Source organism: Scardinius erythrophthalmus (assembly GCF_964197995.2).
Source record: "Scardinius erythrophthalmus genome assembly, chromosome: 23".
In the NCBI taxonomy this organism is placed as follows: domain Eukaryota; kingdom Metazoa; phylum Chordata; class Actinopteri; order Cypriniformes; family Leuciscidae; genus Scardinius; species Scardinius erythrophthalmus.
The window spans coordinates 12953155-12967437 of record NC_138243.1 but is presented as its reverse complement, the minus strand read 5'-3'; positions in this window follow the sequence as shown (position 1 = coordinate 12967437).

Below are 14283 nucleotides of genomic sequence, written 5' to 3'. Positions count from 1 at the left end.
AGCTTTATATAGCTTTTTACAGTGGATGCCATTGAAACCACGGTAATCGGACTCGAGTCCAATTTTGAATGAACTCAGACTTGTCACGCACTCGGGTGAGTTTGTACTCGGTCGGACTTGACATTTTGGACGCGGAACATTTTCCGAGTAGCCTACAGTCGAGTTCAGGCACTGGAGGACACAATAATATTATGGTGCGTTCAAGTCCTCCTGGGAAGTTCGTACGTAGGCTACGAGGTGGGAAGTCGTGCGCTTATAACGGCATGTGCGTTCAAGTCACTTTCGTCGGAGCAAAATTGCGGAGTACTTTCTCTTAATTAATTACACAAAAATACAGTAAGGTTCTTAAACTCTTGTTCTAGAAAATCAAGAACAAAGAAATGTACAACAGGTGTACTTTGTATTTTTATGTTTTTAATTAATTTATGAAGCCACTGCCAACACATCGTTACATGTTGCATTGTTATATTATAATACTATCTTATTCTATGTTGGCGATTAGCTAACTGAGCTGTTAATAGAAAAGCATGACAATATCACAGCTAAATACCTTTACATATTGTGTATTCCTCCATGTTAATCACTGACACGCCCCCAACTCGTAAAGATCGGAGCTTAGAGAAAATCCCGAGCTCCCCACTGGTATTTACGACATTGTGGTGGCGTTCAAGTGCGTTCAACTCGTAAATACGATCTATACGAGATGACTTGAACGCACCATTATTCAAAAACGAAACGAAACTCCTTGTGTTGTTTGTTCAGCGTTGAGCATTGTAGCCCAGGGGCGGAGTGGCAATCGGGAGAGTCGGGACTTTTCCCGGTGGGCCGGTAGTGTTTTGAGGCCGCGGAGGGCCGGTCTGATAATAGTTATACATTGCGAGTTATTTTAGCAACACCCGTCTGGCGGCCTGATGTACGGCCGCTTCTCGCTGGTCAAACTGTGCAGCCTCTCTGTCTCTGCTCAACACAGTATATAAAAGTGCTCAACCCGTTCGGCAGGTCCAACCATGTCTATAGGATTTTCAAAAACATAGGGGGGTCAGTGAGCGGCCCCTCCCAAAATCGGGTCGGCCTTTGATGTAAAAAGCCGCCGAACACCTCTTTTTCCTCGTCACGTCTTGGAAGTCTAACGTCCGTAAGAGTGAGTTAAATGATGGAAAGGCAAAAAAGAAAACTTATCTTGTTATTTCGAGATATTAAGACGTTATTTCAACATAATATCTCGTTATTTCGACATAATAAGTCGTTATTTCGACATAATAAGGGGGCATTCTAATCTGCATTAAGCTAGCCTACATTAAGCGTTCTTAGGCCTAATGGTTTTCTATGGGAGGAAATTGCTTAACGTGTAATTAGGGCCCAAGCCCTGAAAGGGCGAAGAGCCCTATTGTTTCCGGTAGGATTATTTATTATTATTATTATTATTATTATTATTTTTTTGTCAACCTTTTGGGCACTTTTGGGGCCCTTAACATGCTCAAAAACTCTTGAAATTTTGCACACACATCAGAACCTGCGGCCATCAGGGCCGGACTGAAGCTGGTACCCGGGCGTGGCACGGGGGCTCGACAGCGCCCCCTGGAATGGTGTCCGAAAACTTGGTCTATAAATCAAACACGCTTGTATATAATAATATGAAACTCAGTACACATATAGATCTCATCGGGCCGAACAACTTTCGTGCTCTAAGTTTTACACCAGCCCAACAGGAAGTCAACTATTATGGGTTGTTTGAAAAACGCATCCTCTGGAATTTGAAATACTCCTCCTAGAATATTCGTCCAATCACAACCAAACTCGGTGTGCATGAAGTCAAGACATTGAGGATGCTAAATTGCGGACGGATTTTTGATATCTCGAACGGTTTGGCCGTGGCGAGGAAACGAATTTATGGCGATTAATGGGACACAGGAAGTGTGTTATAACTTCTGCATACATTAACTGATCTTGATGAAACTTTCGCAGTGTGTTTGTTGTAAGAGGCCGATCACAAGGATGTGACTACTTTGAGTCAAAGTTATAGCGCCACCAACTGGCAGCAGGAAGTGTGTCACTTTCAAAATGCTTTGAAGTCACCCTCTTAATTTTACACGATTTGCTTCAAACTTTATGTGTATAATGTAAACACATGGCAGATGTAGACCTGTGAAAGGATTATTGATATCTTAGATACTGTTGCCGTGGCAACGCATCAAATTTTAATATTCTTTTCGGATGCGTTTGAGACTCTTAACATGCTTGAAATTGGATGAAACTCGACAGACACATAACACTTATTAGCCAGTAGACATGTGAAAAGTTTCAGAAATGGGCGTGGCAGGGGGGCTCAACAGCGCCCTCTTGAACAGGGTCTGAAAACTTGGTCCATATATCAAACACGCTTGCATGAATTAATATGAAACTCGGTACACATATAGATTTCATGGGGCCGAACAACTTTCCCTCTGTCAAGTTTCACGCCAGCCCAACAGGAAGTCGGCTATTATGGGTTGTTTGGAAAACGCTTGCTGTGGAATGTGATGTACTCCTCCTAGAGAATTCATTCAATCACCTCCAAACTCAGTCAGCATGAAGTCAAGACATTGAGGATGCTAAATTGCGAACGGATTTTTGATATCTCGAACGGTTTGGCTGTGGCGAGGAATCGAATTTATGGCGAGAAAAGAGAAACACGAAGTGGAATAACTTCTGCATACATTAACTGATCTTGATGAAACTTCAGCAGTGTGTTCGTGGTAAGAGGCCGATCAGATGGATGTAGCTATTGTGAGTCAAAGTTATAGCGCCACCAACTGGCAGCAGGAAGTGTGTCACTTTCAACATGCTTTTGACAAAAGTGGGGGGGTTAGTTTTAACTACAGTAAAGAAAAAATAGTTTGTATATTGTTCTCATCAAGCCGGACAACTTTCTAATTTACATTCAATAGCTCTGGCCATCAGGAAGTCAGATATTTTGGTCTGAATGTGATTTTTTTTGCTAAATCAGCCTCTGAATTTTTAGCCACTCCTCTTAAACTATTTATTTTATTCGTACCAAACTTTTTCAACATGATGAAACTACATTAAATATGCTAAATTGTGAATGGATAATAAATATCTTAAACGGTTTTGCTATGGCGAGGGATTAAAGTAATGTCCAAAAAGGAAACACTAAAAATCTTCTAAAAATGTAATTATATACCATTTATTTCTATATAAAAGTATACAAATATCGAACTAAACCCATTTTATTCTGTTTTTGCAATTCAAGAAGAATGAAAAAGTTAAAACAGGCTATTTAGTGCTATTTGGTTCAACAAAAAAGCAAACATAGGGCTATACTGCCCTCTTGTGTCCAAAAGGACATCAAAATAGTATATAAAACTTTTTACCAGGTAGGCCAATATTGTATTTAAATATACATTTATTAGGTATGTGTCTGAGGATATTTTCCCACCGGTTAATCGACGTGTGACACGAGTGGGTGCTTTTAAATCGCTAATATAATAGTGAAAGAAAAATAATGATAATGTTGCACACACAAATCACACACATGTGGGAAAGAATAAACAACACTAAACCGCCATTAGGTGTCGCCAGGCATCCATCTTAATAAGCGAGTCATTGATTCATTCGTTCAAACGATTCGTTCGAATGAGTCGATCATGATTAAGACAGATGTTTATGGATTGATCATTCAATCTTTGAGTCAACCGATTCGTTAAAAATGCTGAATCGTTCAGTTATGAGAAAACACGTGATAAGTGATGGTTCTGCCGTGATCTTTGTTTAACTATTTTCGCTGCTGAAACAGAACAAAAACAGTCAACATTGCATCTAAAATGTAAGTGACTTAATTGTAACTGTTTATTTGTATGAAATCTAGGGGTGGGAGAAAAAAATTATTCTTAGATGCATCGCGATGCGGACGTGGACGATTCTGAATCGATTCACAAATGTCAAAAAATCGATTCTCTAAAAAAATATTTTTCTAATAACGTAATATTGACGGAAGGCAAAAGGCGGAACTCTAAGCGGACGTGCGTGCAGTCTGTGGCGCGCACATAACAGAGAAGTTTCTTCTGCTCACCAAGGCTGCATATATTTGATTAAAAATACAAACAAAAACAGTAATATTGTAAAATATTATTCCAATTTAAAACAGCTGCTTTCTATTTTAATATATTTTAAACTGTTATTTATTCCTGTGATCAAAGCTGAGTTTTCAGCATCATTACTCCTGTCGTCACTGTCACATGATCCTTCAGAAATTATTCTAACATGATGATTGATACTCAAGAAACATTCATTATTATTTTAAATGTCGAAAACAGTTGTGTACAGTCTTTGATGAATAGAAAGTTCAAAAGAACAGCATTTATCTGAAATCTAAAGCTTTTGTAACGTTAAACACTACCGCTCAAAAGTTTTGAGTTAGTAATAATTAAAATTTTATTTTTGGGGTAAATAAATAAAATAAATCAGTACTTTTATTTATGAAGGATGAGTTAAACTGATCAACAGTTACAGTAAAGACATTTATAATGTTAAAAATATATATATTTGAAATATATGCTGTTCTTTTGAACTAACATTCATCAAAGCATTTTGAAAAAAAAAATCTGTACACAACTGTTTTCAACATTGAAAATAATAATGAATATTTATTGAGCATCAATCATCATATTAGTATGATTTCTGAAGGATCATGTGACACTGAAGACTGGAGTAATGATGCTGAAAACTCAACTTTGATCACAGAAATGAATTACTATGTAAAATATTTAAAAATTGAAAACAGCTGTTTTAAATTGGAATAATATTTCACAATATTACTGTTTTTGTTTGTATTTTTAATCAATAAATGCAGCCTTGGTGAGCAGAAGAGACTTCTCCTAAAAACATTAAAAATCTTACTGACCCCAAACTTTTGAACAATAATATATATATATATATATATATATATATATATATATATATATATATATATATATATATATATATATATTTACATATATATGTATGTGTGTGTATGTATGTATATATATATATATATATATATATATATATATATATATATATATATATATATATATATAAATATAGCTGCGAGCAGCGATGGAGGGCCCAAGCCGGCGGTACCGCCACCCCGGTGCCTTTAGGTAACTAAAGGCACCGGGGTTGCGGTGCCACCGGCTTGGGCCCGTAATCGCTGCTCGCAGCTATATTTATATATATATATATATATATTTAAACGTTGCGTTCATATTCTGGGCTCATCTGATTTTTAGTAGGCTACATAGCATTTTTATGATTTTAGTATCATAATGATTAATAAATGCACGCACAATTATCCGTGAACTTGATTTGAACAAACGCCTTTCAACTTGTGCAAAATTCAGAATTAAATGAATGTGCAGCAATTTGCACAAATAGAGAGTCTGTAGGCCTATTGTAGCCATTAAATAAGCGCATTTAGTTTCATATTTGTTAAAATATATAATGTCATTTCTTTTCCATTTATGTTTATTTATGAAAAGTGAACAGCACGAATAAGATATGATGCCTATCAAGAGACAGAGGGTCAGACAGACATGATTTTGACCATTTCATTCAGTTTTGTTTTGTAGAAAACCTTTCATTAAAGTGAATTTCGTTTTGTATAAATTGTATCTTAATTTTAATCATTTTTTAAATAATAATAAGCAAATATAACAAACAGACAATATAGCCTAATCATGGAGGCGCCCGCGCGGTCAATTGCATTGCACGTTAACTGAGCGCATCTCATCCGAACTAAGTTAACGAAACTCAGTGTATGCCTCACACAGACATGCGAAACACATCAAATACACAAAGCTTGAAATAACTTTAAACGAAATAATTCAAAACGAAAAGAAAAAGGCTTGCCTACTCTCTGATTACGTAATCATGCATTTCTCTAGGCGCGTTCACTATATATGGCGATCGTCAACTTCATCTTTGCAGCCGACACCCGACACTGTCAGAAAACACTAATTTATTACTAAAAATCAATGCACGCGTTACCGGATTTACAAATGCACATCTTGCTTGTTGCACGCACATAAATGTTGAAATAACGAAATATTATGTTGAAATAACCTTATTAATAAGCTACTAATAGCCTACATCTTTTAGAATATTTGATTGAATGCTGAATGTTGCGCTTGTTCAATTTAATAAAATTAAAACTTTAATTGTGATCATTAAAATAATTGAATATTAAATATTTAGTGGCCAAGTTTTGCTCAATTATTATTTGTATAACTGCGCAGCTCCCCCGTCAATGATCTAGCACCCCTCAGCACAAGCGTTAAAAAATCTGGCGCTGAGAAGGTCAGACTCAAAAATTATGGAGGAGGAGGCAGTGAAATGCTCCAAAATAACAGACATGTTCCGGGCATCAACAAGCAAAGATACTACAGGTGAAATAAACTGAAGCACATGTTGTCAAAGCTAGGCACAGATGGGAATTAGCACCAGCTATGCAGCCAGCCAGCCAAAAGCTTGTGTAATTTGAAAGTAGCAGTGGTAAATATGAGACAAATAAAAAGTTTACTATTGAGTGACTATCTAGGCTACTAGTGGCAGATTTCCTAGTTTTAAAACGAGTAACCTCCCTTGGCTGCTGCTGCTATGTTAAGTGTATACAGATTATGTTAACACTAGCAGAAGCTAACGAGCAAGGTGTCGTGTCACCGTGAAAATGCCATAGACCCTTTTCAACAGGGTGATGATGACACGTTTTAACGGTCATCATCCGCATAAATCCTGGAAAGTTTTTTTTAATATTTTCAATTGAAAAAAATATGTATTTACATTTAACACTATTTTATATTATATTACCTTTAATAAAATTACAAAAAAAAAACGAGTTAATGCTGCTGTGAGGGTTTCTAATGCTGCGTCTGTGGGAGTGATGACAAAGTGACTTATATTTCTCTCTTCTGAGTTCTTCTGACTGCCGTTATCCATCTCTCGCAATTTTTTTACTCTTTTAGAAAGTTGTGAAAAAAACTATAGAGGAACAAAAAAAATCTATTTAATATTCTCTCATTCACTGCTATATTTTTTAGCAAAGGTTTTTTTTTTTTTTTTTTTTTTTTTTACACCACCGAGGGCCGGTGGTCTACGAAATTTCCCGGTAGATTTTTTGGTCCCACTCCGCCCCTGTTGTAGCCAATCACAGACATGTATATGAAGCGCATGAACGCAGTGGCAAATCAGAGGCGTTTTAGTCACCATGCGGAGAATTCGCTCAAAACGTATAATAGTGTATATATCTATGAAAACGTATGTTCAGAATCAGCACGAGCTTTATCCTTTCGCAAATCCCCTCATAAATAACAAAGTATACGCGATATAAATAAGAGATTCACTGTGCAGTGCGGATAACTTCAGTGTTTATGACGAGAGTTTTAGTTAGAGTGCAGAACGCGGTAGGTTAAGTGATGGCTTTAAAGGGGCTATATGCGTTTTTCTGAAATTTAAACTCGCGACTGACACCTGTGGCCAAAAAACGGAACTGCTCTTCCTTTCTGCTCGCTCTCGTAAGTGCACACTTCACAAGTCATCCGCTGCAAAGAAGTGTACATTATGTTTACAGAGGTAAGAACAGTCAAATACATATATTGTTTGAGAAACTAAGTTTGTTTGCTGACTAGCGGTGGTGGCAGAGTGATCTGAAACGTTTAACATGAACGCGCTTGACGTCACATCCGCAGACAGCGCGCGAAAAATCCGACCCGACAGAAAATAGGAAAAATAGGATACAGGCTTATAGGTGCACCCACTGTGAGCTGACAAGGTGTCAGTATGCTCATCAGGAGATGTTTGAGTCATACATGGTCAAATAAAAAGGCTATTGTTACGTTTATTTTGGGGGAAAAGTTGCATTTAGCCCCTTTAAGGGAGCGCTATTGATCTAAATAATAGTTTAGTTTTTCATGCTTTTAGAGGACCAGTGGTTACGTTCACATTGTAAATTATAAAGAGTGATAATAACTGAATTTAAATGTGGGAGTGGTCCTGTGAGTCATGAATTGCGATGACTGACATAGTAACCATAGCAACGTGAAAACGTGATAACCATAGCAACATTTTGGCTTCTAATAATGTTATGATTTTTGTTACATTTACACTTTAGTCATAAGTTTACATACACCTTGATTAATCTCCAAAATGTTATATTTGTTTATTTATTAATAATAAGGATCATAAAAACATTGTTTCTATTTAGTAGGCTACTGTCCTGAAAAAAGCTTTTTCACATAACAGATGTTTAATAGCTGAGTCCACAAGACAAAATACAAATACAAGACACATAGGCTTGATTTTTAATATTGTGTGTCATTAACTGAAGTATCCACAACTGTTTTTGTAATGGTTGTTCCTGAGTCCCTTGTTTGTCCCGAACCCAATGGTCTTCAGAAAAATCCTCCAGCTCCTGCACATTCTTTGCTTTTCCAGCATCTTCTGCATATTTGACTCCCATCAATTTGAGATCCATCTTTTCACACTGGGGCTCATACACAACTATTACAAACCCTGCAAACATTTAGTGATGCTCAAGAAGGAAGCATCTGTCAAAAGCCAGGGGGTGTAAACTTTTGAACTGGATCATTTGTGTAAATTGTTCTTATTTTGATTAAAAATTCATTAATTAATTTAGTCTAAATAAGATATTAGCATGTAAAACAAAATAAGAAAAATGTAAACATCACCATCATCTTGCTCAAAAGTTTGTCCCTTGGCTCTTAATGCATCATGTTGAGCATTACCTTGCAGATTCTGAAAGATGCACAGTAGGTAAACGTATGACTGCAACTATGCATTGCAATCCTTTTGTAAAGGTTAAAATAGTAATTTAAGAGCTCAGTGGTGTGACATTTCGCCGGAATTTGATTGACAGGCGATCTGACCAATCTCATAATGCAGATATCCACCATTTTTGCGTGACAAACAAACCAAACCAGTTAGTAGATTAAAGTCAATGGACTGGAACTTGAAAAATGGTGTGTATTGATTTCTTTTAGCAGTTCTGATGTTCATTCATGTTTAATTTGTGCTATAACTAAAATAGATTATCAGTTCATATGCTTCTTGAACTGAGGCCTAGCCTACACATTAAAGCACCACCACAAAACAGTATTTATTTAAACCATGCTAATGCAATACCACTAATGCCAACATCATTTTCGAGTCTATTTAAAGCTACACTGTGTAATTTAAGTTGATTCTTAGCAAAAAACACTTTGTTCTTTCAAAATTATATGTGCTCATTAATGTGTAATTACTTCTACCAACTAATCAAGTATTCTCGTAAGCGTAGAATCTGCCATTCAGAATACATACGAGCGAGTCGCTCGAATGGCGGCAGCCATGTTGCGCCTCCATCTTGAAAACACATTAGCCAAAGAGGGACATACCTGGAAATTCAAGCTTCGCCATTCGCGTTTTTACACTCAGTGGTATCGTGACGAATGCGAGGGGGAGATTACTCACGACTGCCAGCAGATTTGAAATAATGCGGCCACCGTAGGAGTTAAAACGCCCTCGGAATGGGAGGGGCTAGAAAGTAATATTCAGCTGGTAGTCATAAACAATTTCACCGCTAGATGGGAGAAAATCTTACACAGTGTAGCTTTAAAAGAATGTTGTGGTCAATAGTATCAAATGCAGCACTAAGATCGAGTAACACAATATATTTTTCACTGTGTGAGAACATGTGGAGTGAGAGCGGAATGGCTTGTCGGACGTAGCAACAGTAACTAAGAGGGGCGGGTCTTTGTGAAAGGTCAATTTCAAATCATTTCAATCTTTGTGGACTTGGCCGGACTCGACTCAGACTCGGATGTTAAGGACTCGGACTTGGACTCGGACTCGATTGTTAAGGACTTGGACTCGAGTCACTCGACAAAGGTGGACTTGGACCCAACACTAGTCTTTCCCTCACAGCCTCGGTTTCATACCTGTCATGGCGCTGCTCTGAATAATGTTTATAATATAGTATGAATGTGTGCAGTATAAATTAAATTTGGATGCACTACATCTGCCATGTTGTTATTATCATCGCTTCACTGCCATTCATAAATCCTCTCCTGTGGTCTCATGGGATAGTAAAGAATCTCACCGGAAGTAGGTCATCCAGGGACTTTTCGCCTACTGTTTTTCGTTTTTCGGCTGCATCCGAAGGCACCCTTCCCTACTATATATAGTAGGCAAAAAACAGTATGTGACAAAAGAAGTATTTCAGAATTCACAGCACTCATAAAAGGGCAGGCAAAAAGTACCTACTACTTCCGGCGAGATTGACACTTATTATCCCTTGAGGCCACAGGAGAGGATTTGTGAATGACAGTGAGGCTGGTAGGTCACATGATAATGACAACATGGTGAATGTAGTACGTCCAGATTACATTGATACTACACACACTCCTACTATATAGAACATAGGCTACTTTTATAGTGGTCGTGAAGTAACTACATATTCAAAATGCGTACCTACTCAAGAGAGTATGCGATTTTGGATGCAGCCTGTGTCTCATTTTGAAGGTTGTGCCCTCTAGAGGTCGCATTTGTCGGAACCATTAAATTCTTAAGTCAAAAGAAATTTATGCTTCACTTGAATGTTTACTTTTCTGAAATGAGACATCCTTGATGACGTATGCGGCCGCAATATGACCTCCGGAGTACAGCTTCAAAATGAGAAAGTCTATGTATTCGGACATACTACTTTTGCGTACTGTTTTTCGCATACTATATAGTAGGGAAGTATTAGATTTTATTGACTGATTTAGTGATATTGACACAAATAATATTTTTTTTCTATATTAATTTGCTTTTCAACCAGTCTTCTGTTTCCCACGAATCAATCTGAAATCTGAATCATCTTTTCTGGACAGGAAATGAAACAAAACATCTTTTTATTCTCTGCTGTGAGTGTGACGTATATCCAAATAATACGGCTTATCAAATGAGAAAAAATCTATAGGACTGGACTTGATTTTGTCCATTGGGAATTGATTGGATTTGTTGTTGTTTTTGTTTGGATTCAGTGTTAAAAATGTTTTTGATTAAAGGCTACTAGAGCACATGCATTTAAAAAAAAAGATGATTAAATAAATGAATAATAAATTGAATAATTTAATACTTTTGATCATTTTAAATGATGTGCACTGATAAGTAATTTATAATAAACACTGCAATATTCCATAAAAATAAGAATTATTGACGGAACATGACGGAAATTAATTTGAGGGACCAAGGATTGTTGCGACATATGCATTTCATAATAAAAGCTCAATATGAACGCCAGATGATCCTGTTCACCTTAAACAAAAAATAAATAGAGTTGTAATGTAGTCATGTAGTCATAAGTTTCCTGTGAGTTCTCACCATGGTCTGCGACTCTCTCATTTTTCACATTGGAGCTCATTTACAGTTCGGCCTAATGATAAATCAATTAAATTTAACCCATAAATAACTGTCTACTACATTCTTAATGTAATTAAGTACAACAAGGACAACACCGTTATAAATAGTGATTAAAAATGTACAGAATTTTTTGTTGTTTGGTTGTTGCTTGGATTTTGCTGTTGTTGATGTGAGGTTGAAAACTGTAGATTTTTTTTTTTAATTAAACTATCTTTGACCACTTGATGATTGTATGTATGAACAGTCAGTTGAGCAGCAAGATGGCTAAACTGACAGGTTTCAGGCTCTCTACCAAACAATAAGATATTCACAGTTTATTACGGATGAAGCTGTGGAGGCTAAGAGCTCATTCAAAGAGAGTGTGGAGACAGTGACAGGATTAGATGCTTTTTCATCCAGAGTTTGTACCCTGTTATTGTATTGTTTTTTTTATCAACCTGTGACTCAGAATAGCTTTGAGTCTCACTGACATCTCCATTGAATTTTTTTTATGAACATCAAAATTGTAGGTTAACCAGGAGGTATCATTTAATTTTTAAGTGTTCCTTGTGAAAAATGTTATATTCTAAAATACAACTGTTCCATGTCAGACACTCAATATGTGTTCAGAAAATGTGCATGCATAGTAATGATTAAATAATTAGCAATTAACTCTTTCCCCGCCATTTTTCCATTACGGTAGGGGGCGCTATTACACATATTCTGAAAGACCTCTGAATCTCCTGATCAAAACACTTGCGAAGAAGATGCAGAAACAAGCGAAGCGATCTCATATGTAAATTAACGTGATCACCAACATTAATAATGTTACCAGAGAATGTCTAATATGGTTAGTTCCTCTTTGATTCCATATGAGGGCGCTCACAGGACGAGTGCAGAATGAATGGAGGTCTATGGCGCTATACCAATAAAAATCCACTTTTCTCAGGATATAATTTTTTGTCTAGTAATTTGAATATTGTATTCGAAAGGAGATGCAAATAAATTACACATTGCTGGGTGTTAGATTTTTTTGAGTCACTTATTTGCTTTAAAAAGTCTTTTAAAGTGTCAATGACATCATACACATCGTACGACCAGAGATACTGCTTCACGGCAGTCCTTCAGTCACTCTGGTGCTTTCGCGCTCTGCACTTTCTTTTCTCTTGAGGCATCGACAACACAGCTGACACAGGTAAATACACGTGCTAGAAGAGTTTTTGTTTTGTTTGTTTCTGGTCCCGCTGCGGACGACACGATGCCATCAAACGGTATCTCTTGTCGTAATCAGTCCTTCACTGACCAATCAGCGTTCATTAGCAGAATGCTAGCGTGTTATGGGCAACAACAACTCAACCTGTAAGAAATCAAAAGGACATAAGTACTCGTTCATTCAACTTTCGACCTAAAACCCATGTTGAACTTGCAAAATCTACAATCAGATTTGAGATTTCTCAACGGCAATCGGGTGAAAGAGACAAATTTAGCTGTCTAGCCCCATTGACTCCCATTCATTTTGCACTAATGGCGATCGCCCCCAGTGGAACTCTGGTGGAACTACAACCAAAATTCGGTACAATAGGACTTAATAGGGAGTGGGCAGGCTCTCCGTAGACGGGCTCTGATGTTACTGAATAAAAGTAGTATCACTGAAATACTATTTTAGTTTTTATGTTTTTCATTTTTCATATTGTAGTTAAATTCTTTGTCATTTTATTGCGCTTTTGTTATTTTTATTAGTTATTTTTTTTGAATAAATATGTCTTTTTTTATAAATTTTTATTTCAGTTTAGTTCTAGTTGGTACTCCAATTTAGTACTTAAGGTGATGAGAATCAAGAAACGTTGCCTTGCCAACCTAATTTACACACACACACACACACACATACACACACACACACACACACACACACACACACACACACAGTTTTAGTCAACTAAAATAACCCTGTCACACCTCATGAAATGTTTTGTTTCTCAGAAGTATTTTATGTCAACTACCCAACCTGGGGTGCGTTTCCCGAAAGCATCATTGGCCAACTATGGTCGCAAGTTCCGTCGTTACCAATAGAGTTCAATGGACATTGCGATGAACTTGCGACCATAGTTGGCCAACGATGCTTTCGGGAAACGCACCCCTGGCCGGTCAAACTACCCATGTCACATGGCCAAAGATGGCGTTTGCACAGCTTGGTGTTTTCAGCTGGAAATATGACCTTTTGACCCTTTTCAAAACGCACTGTAGTTCTGATACTAAACTAATGTACATTTCTTAGTGGTTATTGAAAGACTAAGAAACTAGTTAGAGTTTCTAAACAATAGCGTTTAAGCAGCAGCAGCTCTTCAGTGTTTGTGATGTAATGTTTGTGAATGTGCTGTAATAGCTCATGTTGGTCACAGAGGGGCGCTCTAGATACACGATCAGACTGTAGGCCTAAAGTCTTGTGTTCATTTGACATCCCCTGGTTAGTTTCCTGAATGTTATTTTCACATGACTTGAGCTGACAAAAGTACATATGCACAATTTGATTTGCATACAATTATTTTTAAATTCCTAGATTCCTAAAATCTTGCAGATCATGTTGATCTATTTGGACTGACATTGTTGGAATTGTAATAATGCAGAACTTTGCATTACATTTACTGTTAGAGCACCAGTGAAAGATTTGAGGAAAAGCGAACCTTTCCAGGGATCCTGTGATTGATTCTGATGTGGCAGCTGTAGGATGTTGTTGAACGTGTTCACACTTTTCACAGTAGATACACAGTCTCCAGCCCTAAATAGTGTCAAACAGGAAGAATCATATGAGTAGGAAACCAACCCTACCACAGACATACAGACACACGCCCACTCATCTGACTTCTCCAA